The sequence below is a fragment of the Salvelinus fontinalis genome, chromosome 1, assembly GCF_029448725.1.
Source record: "Salvelinus fontinalis isolate EN_2023a chromosome 1, ASM2944872v1, whole genome shotgun sequence".
NCBI classification, from domain to species: Eukaryota; Metazoa; Chordata; class Actinopteri; order Salmoniformes; family Salmonidae; genus Salvelinus; species Salvelinus fontinalis.
Window position 1 is genome coordinate 89,839,382 of NC_074665.1, and position 12,472 is coordinate 89,851,853.

The 12,472-nt window shown below is 40.8% G+C and overlaps 1 protein-coding gene across 3 annotated transcripts in view; it reads left to right on the plus strand.

The window, feature by feature from the left end:
- Nucleotides 1–4,186: 4,186 nt before the first annotated feature.
- The window catches only part of LOC129863576 (protein TANC2-like), a 589,624-nt gene continuing 581,338 nt past the window's right edge, over nucleotides 4,187–12,472 (plus strand). For all 3 annotated transcript variants that reach the window (XM_055935646.1, XM_055935654.1, XM_055935661.1), the window contains exon 1: nucleotides 4,187–4,619. The gene's annotated coding sequence lies outside the window, so the exon portion shown is untranslated. The remainder of the gene's footprint in view (nucleotides 4,620–12,472) is intronic.

Genomic DNA, 12,472 nt, shown 5'->3' on the forward strand with positions numbered 1-12,472 from the left:
CACCTCACGCATGTGTTCAGCCTTGGTGAGGTTCTCAGCTGCATGTCTTTCTGTCACGTTCCTGACCTATTTCTGTTAGTTTGTTATATGTGTTAGTTGGTCAGGACGTGAGTTTGGGTGGGCATTCTATGTTTTCTGTTTCTATGTTGGTTTATGGGTTGCCTGGTATGGCTCTTAATTAGAGGCAGGTGTTTGGCGTTCCTCTAATTAAGAGTCATATTTAGGTAGGTGTTTTCACAGTGTTCGTTGTGGGTGATTGTCTCCTGTGTTTGTGTATGTCATTAAGCCACATGGGACTGGTTTCGGTTTGTTTGTTCAGTGTTTTTTATGTGTAGGCTTTTTTCCCTGTTCGTGCGTTCTCGTGTGTTATGTGAGTCCGTCGTTTAGGTCTGTCTACACCGTTTATTTGTTTTGTTAGTGTATTAGTCGAGTTCGTGTTTTTTTCTTTAATAAATCATGTCTATAAACTCCGCTGCATTTTGGTTCGATCCCTGCTCCTCCTCTTCATTTCATATGATAATCCATTTCATATGATATGTTACGAATTACAATTTGCATGATGTTACGAATTGCAATTCATACAATATGTTAAGAATTTGCAAACGTATATGTTACGAATTTTGTGGCTAACGTTAGCAAGGTGGCTAACGTTGACAATGGGCCTCCGATCTCATGGTATCTCTGTGCATTCAAATTGCCATCGATAAAATGCAATTGTGTTCGTTGTCCGTAGCTTATGCCTGCCCATACCATAACCCCACTGCCACCGTGGGGCACTCTGTTAACAACGTTGACATCAACAAATCACTTACCCACATGACGCCATCCACCGTGTCTGCCATCTGCCTGGTACAGTTGAAACTGGGATTCATCCATGAAGAGTACACCTCTCCAGTGTGCCAGTGGCCATCGAAGGTGAGCATTTTCCCACTAAAGTCAGTTACGACGCCAAACTGCAGGCAGGTCAAAACCCTGGTGAGGATGACGGGCATGCAGGTGAGCTTCCCAGAGACGGTTTCTGACAGTTTGTGTAGAAATTATTTGGTTGTGGAAACCCACAGTTTCATCAGCTGTCCGGTGGCTGGTCTCAGACCATCCTGCAGGTGAATAAGCCGGATGCGGAAGTCCTGGGCTGGCTTGGTTACACATAGTCTGCAGTTGTGAGGCCAGTTGGACGAACTGACAAATTCTCTAAAACGATGTTGGAGTCGGCTTATGGTAGAGAAATTAACATTCAATTATCTTGCAACAGCTTTGGTGGACATTCCAGCAGTCAGCATGCCAATTGCATGCTTCCTTAAAACTTGAAACATCTGTGGCATTGTGTTGTGTGACAAAACTGAACATTTTAGAGTGGCCTTTTATTGTCCCCAGCACAAGGTGCACCTGTGTATTGATCATGCTGTTTAATCAGTTTCTTGATATTCCACAGCAGTCAAGTGGATGGATTATCTTGGCAAATGAGAAATGCTCACTAACAGGAATGTAAACACATTTGTGCACAACATTTGTGAGAAATAAGCTTTTTGTGCTTATGAACAATTTCTGAGATGTTTTATTTCAGCCCATGAAACATGGTACCAACACTTTACATGTTGCGTTTATATTGTTGTTCAGTATTGTTGCAAATGAGTGAAAGTTGTCTGATGAGATTTGAACACGACGTTCTCGTTAAATGTGGACCAACCACCCTGCCTACTCCCAACATGTTTTGCATGTCAGCAATCAGGTTTTCACAATAAAACTTTCAAAATACAGAAATACAGCTGGTATGATAAATGTTGCTCGTTGGCATGTTCATCACCAAAATGCTTGTCAGTAGGTAAGACAAGACAGGTGGAACGGTTCAATCGTATTGGCAGATGCTTAAGCAAATGCCCTACAATTCTGCTAACATTTTAACAAGTTACCTTATAGTTAAATTATTATAATTTCCTATTACTTACTATTCAATCCAAAACATTTCCAGTCAGTCAGTGAGCTGCTAGCTACTTTCCCAACTTCTGCGTTTTCCCCACGTCTCTTCATCTCCATGGAGATGAGGTGCGCTCTCAAAACTTCAGGTAGAGTTGTGTGAGGTGGATTCAGACGCCCCCATGCTGGTTTTTTCACCCTGTCCCTGGTGCATGGAAATGTTTACGAAAATGATACAACAGGTCAGACCTGAGTGCATTCATGATGGTATAGGATACCCCTAACCCGTCCAAACTACAGCTCCATCAATCCCCATATTGTCACCATGGAAACACTGCAGTGGTAAGAAAGTCATTGGGGGATTTATGTTTTATGGCTCACTTGCTAAATAAGCAAGTTGGTTCTTTAGGCCCTGCCTTTTGCTTCTTCGTAGCAACTGGTTGCTATGCTGCTATTTTTTCCCATGATGTTGTTGATGCAGTGTATGAGATTCATAACTAGGCCTAATCAACATCCCCCTGCTGTGCATTGACATGTCAAACATGCTTGTCCTTTATATATACTCACACCTATAGGCTACAACTCAGTCTAGTTCACAGTAATGCACTGGTTTTCCTGCTTGCTGTTTTCTTATGAGGCGGAAAGAAAAGAATTGTACCCACTTTGAATGTGTGGAAATAATATTTACTGGTATCTCTACTTACTTCATTAATATCAGTCTGTTCAAAGCTTAGTTGGCCTTCCCTTGCACGATACAAACATAATTAGGCTTAAAACGAAAGTACTGAAAATTATTTAAAGTTGCAATCAGCAGTAGAAACAATAAGATGTTTGAACTATATCTGCTATTGAGAGATCATGGGAAGATAGAAAAAAGAATCTCCACCCCATGATCCTCCAGGAGTCTGCACAACGTCTGAGTGCAGAGCAGAGTGGTGTGACGGATTACAGCTGCCTGAAGCACCTGAGGGAAGGAAGGTGTGTGCGGTATGCGGCCTGTGTGTGAGTGTGATGTGTGCAGGGGAGGCGCTGTGTGTGAGTGTGATGTGTGCAGGGGAGGCGCTGTGTGTGAGTGTGATGTGTGCAGGGGAGGCGCTGTGTGTGAGTGTGATGTGTGCAGGGGAGGCCCTGTGTGTGAGTGTGATGTGTGCAGGGGAGGCGCTGTGTGTGAGTGTGATGTGTGCAGGGGAGGCGCTGTGTGTGAGTGTGATGTGTGCAGGGGAGGCGCTGTGTGTGAGTGTGATGTGTGCAGGGGAGGCGCTGTGTGTGAGGGAGGCTTTGCTTTGGCAGAGAAAGAGAGAATGAGTGTTAATCCCCAATAGCACCCTCTTCCATATTTAGTGCACTACTTTTGACCAGGGTTCATTAAGCTCTGGTCAAAAGCAGTGCACTAAATAGGGAAGAGGGGGCCATTTGAGATGCTGTCAAATAGAGGTGATGGAGTATCAGTGGATTAACAGTGGATCCAAGGGCCAGAGCTCTCTCTCTCTGGCATAACACTGCTTCAGCTCTACATGACTCTGCTGATCGCTTCACATCAAACTTAACCCTCATTAATCTCTCCTCCTGCCCCTCTCTGGATGCTTCCCAAATGCCATGCTCCCAATACCCTTTATGGTGCACTACATAGGGCTCTGGTCAAAATAAGTGCACTATGTAGAGAATAAGGTGCCATTTGTGACAAAGATTCTGTCAAAACCCCACACACTGAAACCAGCATCCCTGGGCTTGGTACACACCTGGCGGGGGCATTTCTCACTGCCGTCCTTTAGCCTCAGCCTTCCTACGGTAATATAGTAGGCTGCAGCACAGAGACATTGTATGACGATACATGCACCAGTTTACACCAAGGCTATAGATCACATTTGAAATTACAATAAAATAATAATTTGAATAACATTTACATTTCGCATAGCAGTATGTAGTATGCACGTTTTTTTAAGACAAGACTATTCATTAAGTAATGTTGTATAGATTCTCTAAACCAGACATGATCAATCTGTTGACCTTTCTTCCCCCCAAGAGAATAGACCTACAAAATCTGCAGTCTCCTGAATGAGTCGCCTGCAGACCTTTTTATAGCATAATTGCCTTACATCAAATGTCAAATGCTTTGGCCGTGGGGGAATGGACTAAAGATTTGATTGACATCCACCTTGTCTCCAATTGAATAATTATTACGATCGGTTTAGACAGTAGTGCCTCCCATTTTTATGATTTATGCATCGTCTTCTACCGCGCTGTGTACTGCCCGCTGCCAGTCAGAGGTTGCACCGGTAGGCGTGCTAGCGATCCATACGTACTGCGGCTGTGGAACATATTACTTTTTCTTATGAATCGGTCCGGTCCTATACTTGGCATGTTTCCTGGGGTTAAGTTACCGGCGGCGATGAAATAAGTAACTACGGAGTGTCGCGCGCTGCATGAACACGTAGACAGTGTACTTTTTTGTTTACCTGTATTTATCCTTTCTTATATTATGGGTGCATTTTTAATGGAAATAGAAAGTCGATAGACACATCAGTTTAATATGTTTGGCTAGACTGTGTAGACTATTTATTCGCTCTGTGACGGTAGTAGACTATTGATAACGTCAGCTGTAGCGAGCAATTTCGCTTGAGGATCTCAAAGAAACCGGCTACGGGTATTTGCTGCAACTGATGCGAACTGGCTAGTGTCAGACTGGAGAGACTACGTTAAGCAAGGTAAGGATACTGTAGGTTATGTCTTTATTTAGGCAGTAGGCTTGACATTAATTAAGCTGCATGCCATGTGTGAGAAATCCCATTTAAAAACAGACACATGCATGATCGATATCTCCCACTGATCAAAATAGCCAACTGTCAACGCTGTAGCCACCCTCCCCAGTCCCCACCTCCTACAAAAAGCAATTGTTCTATATACTATATATATATATATATTTTTTTTTTAAAGTAGCAAGCCTACTGTTTGTCCTTGTTCTTGACTATAAGCCATAAAACGCTTTAGTGAGCATGTATATACGAGGCATACTCACCATGGTAAAAAGCTGTCCAGGATAATGTCACTAGTTCATTGTAAAGAGCTGTCCTGGATAATGTCAGTAGTTCATGGTAAAGAGCTGTCCAGGATAATGTCACTAGTTCATGGTAAATAGCTGTCTAGGATAATGTCACTAGTTCATGGTAAAGAGGTGTCCATGATAATGTCACTAGTTCATGGTAAATAGCTGTCTAGGATAATGCCACTAATCCAATGTAAAGAGCTGTTCATGATAATGTCACTAGTTCATGGTAAAGAACTGTCCATGATAATGGTACTAGTTCATGGTAAAGAGCTGTCCAGGATAATGTCACTAGTTCATGGTAAAGAGCTGTCCATGATAATGTCACTAGTTCATGGTAAAGAGCTGTCCAGGATAATGTCACTAGTTCATGGTAAACAGCTGTCAATGATAATGTCACTAGTTCATGGTAAAGAGCTGTCCTGGATAATGTCACTAGTTCATGGTAAAGAGCTGTCCAGGATAATGTCACTAGTTCATGGTAAAGAGCTGTCCATGATAATGTCACTAGTTCATGGCAAATAGCTGTCTAGGATAATGTCACTAATCCGTGGTAAAGAGCTGTCCATGATAATGTCACTAGTTCATGGTAAAGAGCTGTCCAGGATAATGTTACTAGTTCATGGTAAAGAGCGGTCCAGGATAATGTTACTATTTCATGGTAAAGAGCTGTCCATGATAATGTCACTAGTTCATGGTAAATAGCTGTCTAGGATAATGTCACTAATCCAATGTAAAGAGCTGTGCATGATAATGTCACTAGTTCATGGTAAAGAGCTGTCCATGATAATGTCACTAGTTCATGGTAAAGAGCTGTCCAGGATAATGTCACTAGTTCATGGTAAAGAGCTGTCCATGATAATGTCACTAGTTCATGGTAAAGAGCTGTCCAGGATAATGTCACTAGTTCATGGTAAACAGCTGTCCAGGATAATGTCACTAGTTCATGGTAAACAGCTGTCAATGATAATGTCACTAGTTCATGGTAAAGATCTGTCCAGGATAATGTCACTAGTTCATGGTAAAGAGCTGTCCAGGATAATGTCACTAGTTCATGGTAAAGAGCTGTCCAGGATAATGTCACTAGTTCATGGTAAACAGCTGTCAATGATAATGTCACTAGTTCATGGTAAAGAGCTGTCCTGGATAATGTCACTAGTTCATGGTAAAGAGCTGTCCAGGATAATGTCACTAGTTCATGGTAAAGAGCTGTCCATGATAATGTCACTAGTTCATGGTAAATAGCTGTCTAGGATAATGTCACTAATCCAATGTAAAGAGCTGTGCATGATAATGTCACTAGTTCATGGTAAAGAGCTGTCCAGGATAATGTCACTAGTTCATGGTAAAGAGCTGTCCATGATAATGTCACTAGTTCATGGTAAAGAGCTGTCCAGGATAATGTCACTAGTTCATGGTAAACAGCTGTCCAGGATAATGTCACTAGTTCATGGTAAACAGCTGTCAATGATAATGTCACTAGTTCATGGTAAAGATCTGTCCAGGATAATGTCACTAGTTCATGGTAAAGAGCTGTCCAGGATAATGTCACTAGTTCATGGTAAAGAGCTGTCCAGGATAATGTCACTAGTTCATGGTAAACAGCTGTCAATGATAATGTCACTAGTTCATGGTAAAGAGCTGTCTAGGATAATGTCACTAGTTCATGGTAAAGAGGTGTCCATGATAATGTCACTAGTTCATGGTAAATAGCTGTCTAGGATAATGCCACTAATCCAATGTAAAGAGCTGTTCATGATAATGTCACTAGTTCATGGTAAAGAACTGTCCATGATAATGGTAATAGTTCATGGTAAAGAGCTGTCCAGGATAATGTCACTAGTTCATGGTAAAGAGCTGTCCATGATAATGTCACTAGTTCATGGTAAAGAGCTGTCCAGGATAATGTCACTAGTTCATGGTAAACAGCTGTCAATGATAATGTCACTAGTTCATGGTAAAGAGCTGTCCTGGATAATGTCACTAGTTCATGGTAAAGATCTGTCCAGGATAATGTCACTAGTTCATGGTAAAGAGCTGTCCAGGATAATGTCACTAGTTCATGGTAAAGAGCTGTGCATGATAATGTCACTAGTTCATGGTAAAGAGCTGTCCATGATAATGTCACTAGTTCATGGTAAAGAGCTGTCCAGGATAATGTCACTAGTTCATGGTAAAGAGCTGTCCATGATAATGTCACTAGTTCATGGTAAAGAGCTGTCCAGGATAATGTCACTAGTTCATGGTAAACAGCTGTCCAGGATAATGTCACTAGTTCATGGTAAACAGCTGTCAATGATAATGTCACTAGTTCATGGTAAAGATCTGTCCAGGATAATGTCACTAGTTCATGGTAAAGAGCTGTCCAGGATAATGTCACTAGTTCATGGTAAAGAGCTGTCCAGGATAATGTCACTAGTTCATGGTAAACAGCTGTCAATGATAATGTCACTAGTTCATGGTAAAGAGCTGTCTAGGATAATGTCACTAGTTCATGGTAAAGAGGTGTCCATGATAATGTCACTAGTTCATGGTAAATAGCTGTCTAGGATAATGCCACTAATCCAATGTAAAGAGCTGTTCATGATAATGTCACTAGTTCATGGTAAAGAACTGTCCATGATAATGGTAATAGTTCATGGTAAAGAGCTGTCCAGGATAATGTCACTAGTTCATGGTAAAGAGCTGTCCATGATAATGTCACTAGTTCATGGTAAAGAGCTGTCCAGGATAATGTCACTAGTTCATGGTAAACAGCTGTCAATGATAATGTCACTAGTTCATGGTAAAGAGCTGTCCAGGATAATGTCACTAGTTCATGGTAAAGAGCTGTCCATGATAATGTCACTAGTTCATGGCAAATAGCTGTCTAGGATAATGTCACTAATCCGTGGTAAAGAGCTGTCCATGATAATGTCACTAGTTCATGGTAAAGAGCTGTCCAGGATAATGTTACTAGTTCATGGTAAAGAGCGGTCCAGGATAATGTTACTATTTCATGGTAAAGAGCTGTCCATGATAATGTCACTAGTTCATGGTAAATAGCTGTCTAGGATAATGTCACTAATCCAATGTAAAGAGCTGTGCATGATAATGTCACTAGTTCATGGTAAAGAGCTGTCCATGATAATGTCACTAGTTCATGGTAAAGAGCTGTCCAGGATAATGTCACTAGTTCATGGTAAAGAGCTGTCCATGATAATGTCACTAGTTCATGGTAAAGAGCTGTCCAGGATAATGTCACTAGTTCATGGTAAACAGCTGTCCAGGATAATGTCACTAGTTCATGGTAAACAGCTGTCAATGATAATGTCACTAGTTCATGGTAAAGATCTGTCCAGGATAATGTCACTAGTTCATGGTAAAGAGCTGTCCAGGATAATGTCACTAGTTCATGGTAAAGAGCTGTCCAGGATAATGTCACTAGTTCATGGTAAACAGCTGTCAATGATAATGTCACTAGTTCATGGTAAAGAGCTGTCCTGGATAATGTCACTAGTTCATGGTAAAGAGCTGTCCAGGATAATGTCACTAGTTCATGGTAAAGAGCTGTCCATGATAATGTCACTAGTTCATGGTAAATAGCTGTCTAGGATAATGTCACTAATCCAATGTAAAGAGCTGTGCATGATAATGTCACTAGTTCATGGTAAAGAGCTGTCCATGATAATGTCACTAGTTCATGGTAAAGAGCTGTCCAGGATAATGTCACTAGTTCATGGTAAAGAGCTGTCCATGATAATGTCACTAGTTCATGGTAAAGAGCTGTCCAGGATAATGTCACTAGTTCATGGTAAAGAGCTGTCCAGGATAATGTCACTAGTTCATGGTAAAGAGCTGTCCAGGATAATGTCACTAGTTCATGGTAAACAGCTGTCAATGATAATGTCACTAGTTCATGGTAAAGAGCTGTCCAGGATAATGTCACTAGTTCAATGGTAAAGAGCTGTCCATGATAATGTCACTAGTTCATGGTAAAGAGCTGTCCACGATAATGTCACTAGTTCATGGTAAACAGCTGTCCAGGATAATGTCACTAGTTCATGGTAAACAGCTGTCAATGATAATGTCACTAGTTCATGGTAAAGAGCTGTCCAGGATAATGTCACTAGTTCATGGTAAAGAGCTGTCCATGATAATGTCACTAGTTCATGGTAAAGAGCTGTCCAGGATAATGTCACTAGTTCATGGTAAAGAGCTGTCCATGATAAGGTCACTAGTTCATGGTAAAGAGCTGTCCAGGATAATGTCACTAGTTCATGGTAAAGAGCTGTCCAGGATAATGTCACTAGTTCATGGTAAACAGCTGTCAATGATAATGTCACTAGTTCATGGTAAAGATCTGTCCAGGATAATGTCACTAGTTCATGGGAAAGAGCTGTCCAGGATAATGTCACTAGTTCATGGTAAAGAGCTGTCCAGGATAATGTCACTAGTTCATGGTAAACAGCTGTCAATGATAATGTCACTAGTTCATGGTAAAGAGCTGTCCAGGATAATGTCACTAGTTCAATGGTAAAGAGCTGTCCATGATAATGTCACTAGTTCATGGTAAAGAGCTGTCCACGATAATGTCACTAGTTCATGGTAAACAGCTGTCCAGGATAATGTCACTAGTTCATGGTAAACAGCTGTCCAGGATAATGTCACTAGTTCATGGTAAACAGCTGTCAATGATAATGTCACTAGTTCATGGTAAAGATCTGTCCAGGATAATGTCACTAGTTCATGGTAAAGAGCTGTCCAGGATAATGTCACTAGTTCATGGTAAAGAGCTGTCCAGGATAATGTCACTAGTTCATGGTAAACAGCTGTCAATGATAATGTCACTAGTTCATGGTAAAGAGCTGTCCTGGATAATGTCACTAGTTCATGGTAAAGAGCTGTCCAGGATAATGTCACTAGTTCATGGTAAAGAGCTGTCCATGATAATGTCACTAGTTCATGGTAAATAGCTGTCTAGGATAATGTCACTAATCCGTGGTAAAGAGCTGTCCATGATAATGTCACTAGTTCGTGGTAAAGAGCTGTCCAGGATAATGTCACTAGTTCATGGTAAAGAGCTGTCCAGGATAATGTTACTATTTCATGGTAAAGAGCTGTCCATGATAATGTCACTAGTTCATGGTAAATAGCTGTCTAGGATAATGTCACTAATCCAATGTAAAGAGCTGTGCATGATAATGTCACTAGTTCATGGTAAAGAGCTGTCCAGGATAATGTCACTAGTTCATGGTAAACAGCTGTCCAGGATAATGTCACTAGTTCATGGTAAACAGCAGTCAATGATAATGTCACTAGTTCATGGTAAAGATCTGTCCAGGATAATGTCACTAGTTCATGGTAAAGAGCTGTCCAGGATAATGTCACTAGTTCATGGTAAAGAGCTGTCCAGGATAATGTCACTAGTTCATGGTAAACAGCTGTCCATGATAATGTCACTAGTTCATGGTAAATAGCTGTCTAGGATAATGTCACTAATCCAATGTAAAGAGCTGTGCATGATAATGTCACTAGTTCATGGTAAAGAGCTGTCCAGGATAATGTCACTAGTTCATGGTAAACAGCTGTCCAGGATAATGTCACTAGTTCATGGTAAACAGCTGTTAATGATAATGTCACTAGTTCATGGTAAAGATCTGTCCAGGATAATGTCACTAGTTCATGGTAAAGAGCTGTCCAGGATAATGTCACTAGTTCATGGTAAACAGCTGTCCAGGATAATGTCACTAGTTCATGGTAAACAGCTGTCAATGATAATGTCACTAGTTCATGGTAAAGATCTGTCCAGGATAATGTCACTAGTTCATGGTAAAGAGCTGTCCAGGATAATGTCACTAGTTCATGGTAAAGAGCTGTCCAGGATAATGTCACTAGTTCATGGTAAACAGCTGTCAATGATAATGTCACTAGTTCATGGTAAAGAGCTGTCCTGGATAATGTCACTAGTTCATGGTAAAGAGCTGTCCAGGATAATGTCACTAGTTCATGGTAAAGAGCTGTCCATGATAATGTCACTAGTTCATGGTAAATAGCTGTCTAGGATAATGTCACTAATCCGTGGTAAAGAGCTGTCCATGATAATGTCACTAGTTCATGGTAAAGAGCTGTCCAGGATAATGTTACTAGTTCATGGTAAAGAGCTGTCCAGGATAATGTTACTATTTCATGGTAAAGAGCTGTCCATGATAATGTCACTAGTTCATGGTAAATAGCTGTCTAGGATAATGTCACTAATCCGATGTAAAGAGCTGTGCATGATAATGTCACTAGTTCATGGTAAAGAGCTGTCCATGATAATGTCACTAGTTCATGGTAAAGAGCTGTCCAGGATAATGTCACTAGTTCATGGTAAACAGCTGTCCATGATAATGTCACTAGTTCATGGTAAAGATCTGTCCAGGATAATGTCACTAGTTCATGGTAAAGAGCTGTCCAGGATAATGTCACTAGTTCATGGTAAACAGCTGTCAATGATAATGTCACTAGTTCATGGTAAAGAGCTGTCCAGGATAATGTCACTAGTTCAATGGTAAAGAGCTGTCCATGATAATGTCACTAGTTCATGGTAAAGAGCTGTCCACGATAATGTCACTAGTACATGGTAAAGAGCTGTCCAGGATAATGTCACTAGTTCATGGTAAACAGCTGTCCAGGATAATGTCACTAGTTCATGGTAAACAGCTGTCAATGATAATGTCACTAGTTCATGGTAAAGATCTGTCCAGGATAATGTCACTAGTTCATGGTAAAGAGCTGTCCAGGATAATGTTACTATTTCATGGTAAAGAGCTGTCCATGACAATGTCACTAGTTCATGGTAAATAGCTGTCTAGGATAATGTCACTAATCCAATGTAAAGAGCTGTGCATGATAATGTCACTAGTTCATGGTAAAGAGCTGTCCAGGATAATGTCACTAGTTCATGGTAAAGATCTGTCCAGGATAATGTCACTAGTTCATGGTAAAGAGCTGTCCAGGATAATGTCACTAGTTCAATGGTAAAGAGCTGTCCATGATAATGTCACTAGTTCATGGTAAACAGCTGTCAATGATAATGTCACTAGTTCATGGTAAAGAGCTGTCCAGGATAATGTCACTAGTTCAATGGTAAAGAGCTGTCCATGATAATGTCACTAGTTCATGGTAAAGAGCTGTCCATGATAATGTCACTAGTTCATGGTAAAGAGCTGTCCAGGATAATGTCACTAGTTCATGGTAAACAGCTGTCCAGGATAATGTCACTAGTTCATGGTAAACAGCTGTCAATGATAATGTCACTAGTTCATGGTAAAGATCTGTCCAGGATAATGTCACTAGTTCATGGTAAAGAGCTGTCCAGGATAATGTTACTATTTCATGGTAAAGAGCTGTCCATGACAATGTCACTAGTTCATGGTAAATAGCTGTCTAGGATAATGTCACTAATCCAATGTAAAGAGCTGTGCATGATAATGTCACTAGTTCATGGTAAAGAGCTGTCCAGGATAATGTCACTAGTTCATGGTAAACAGC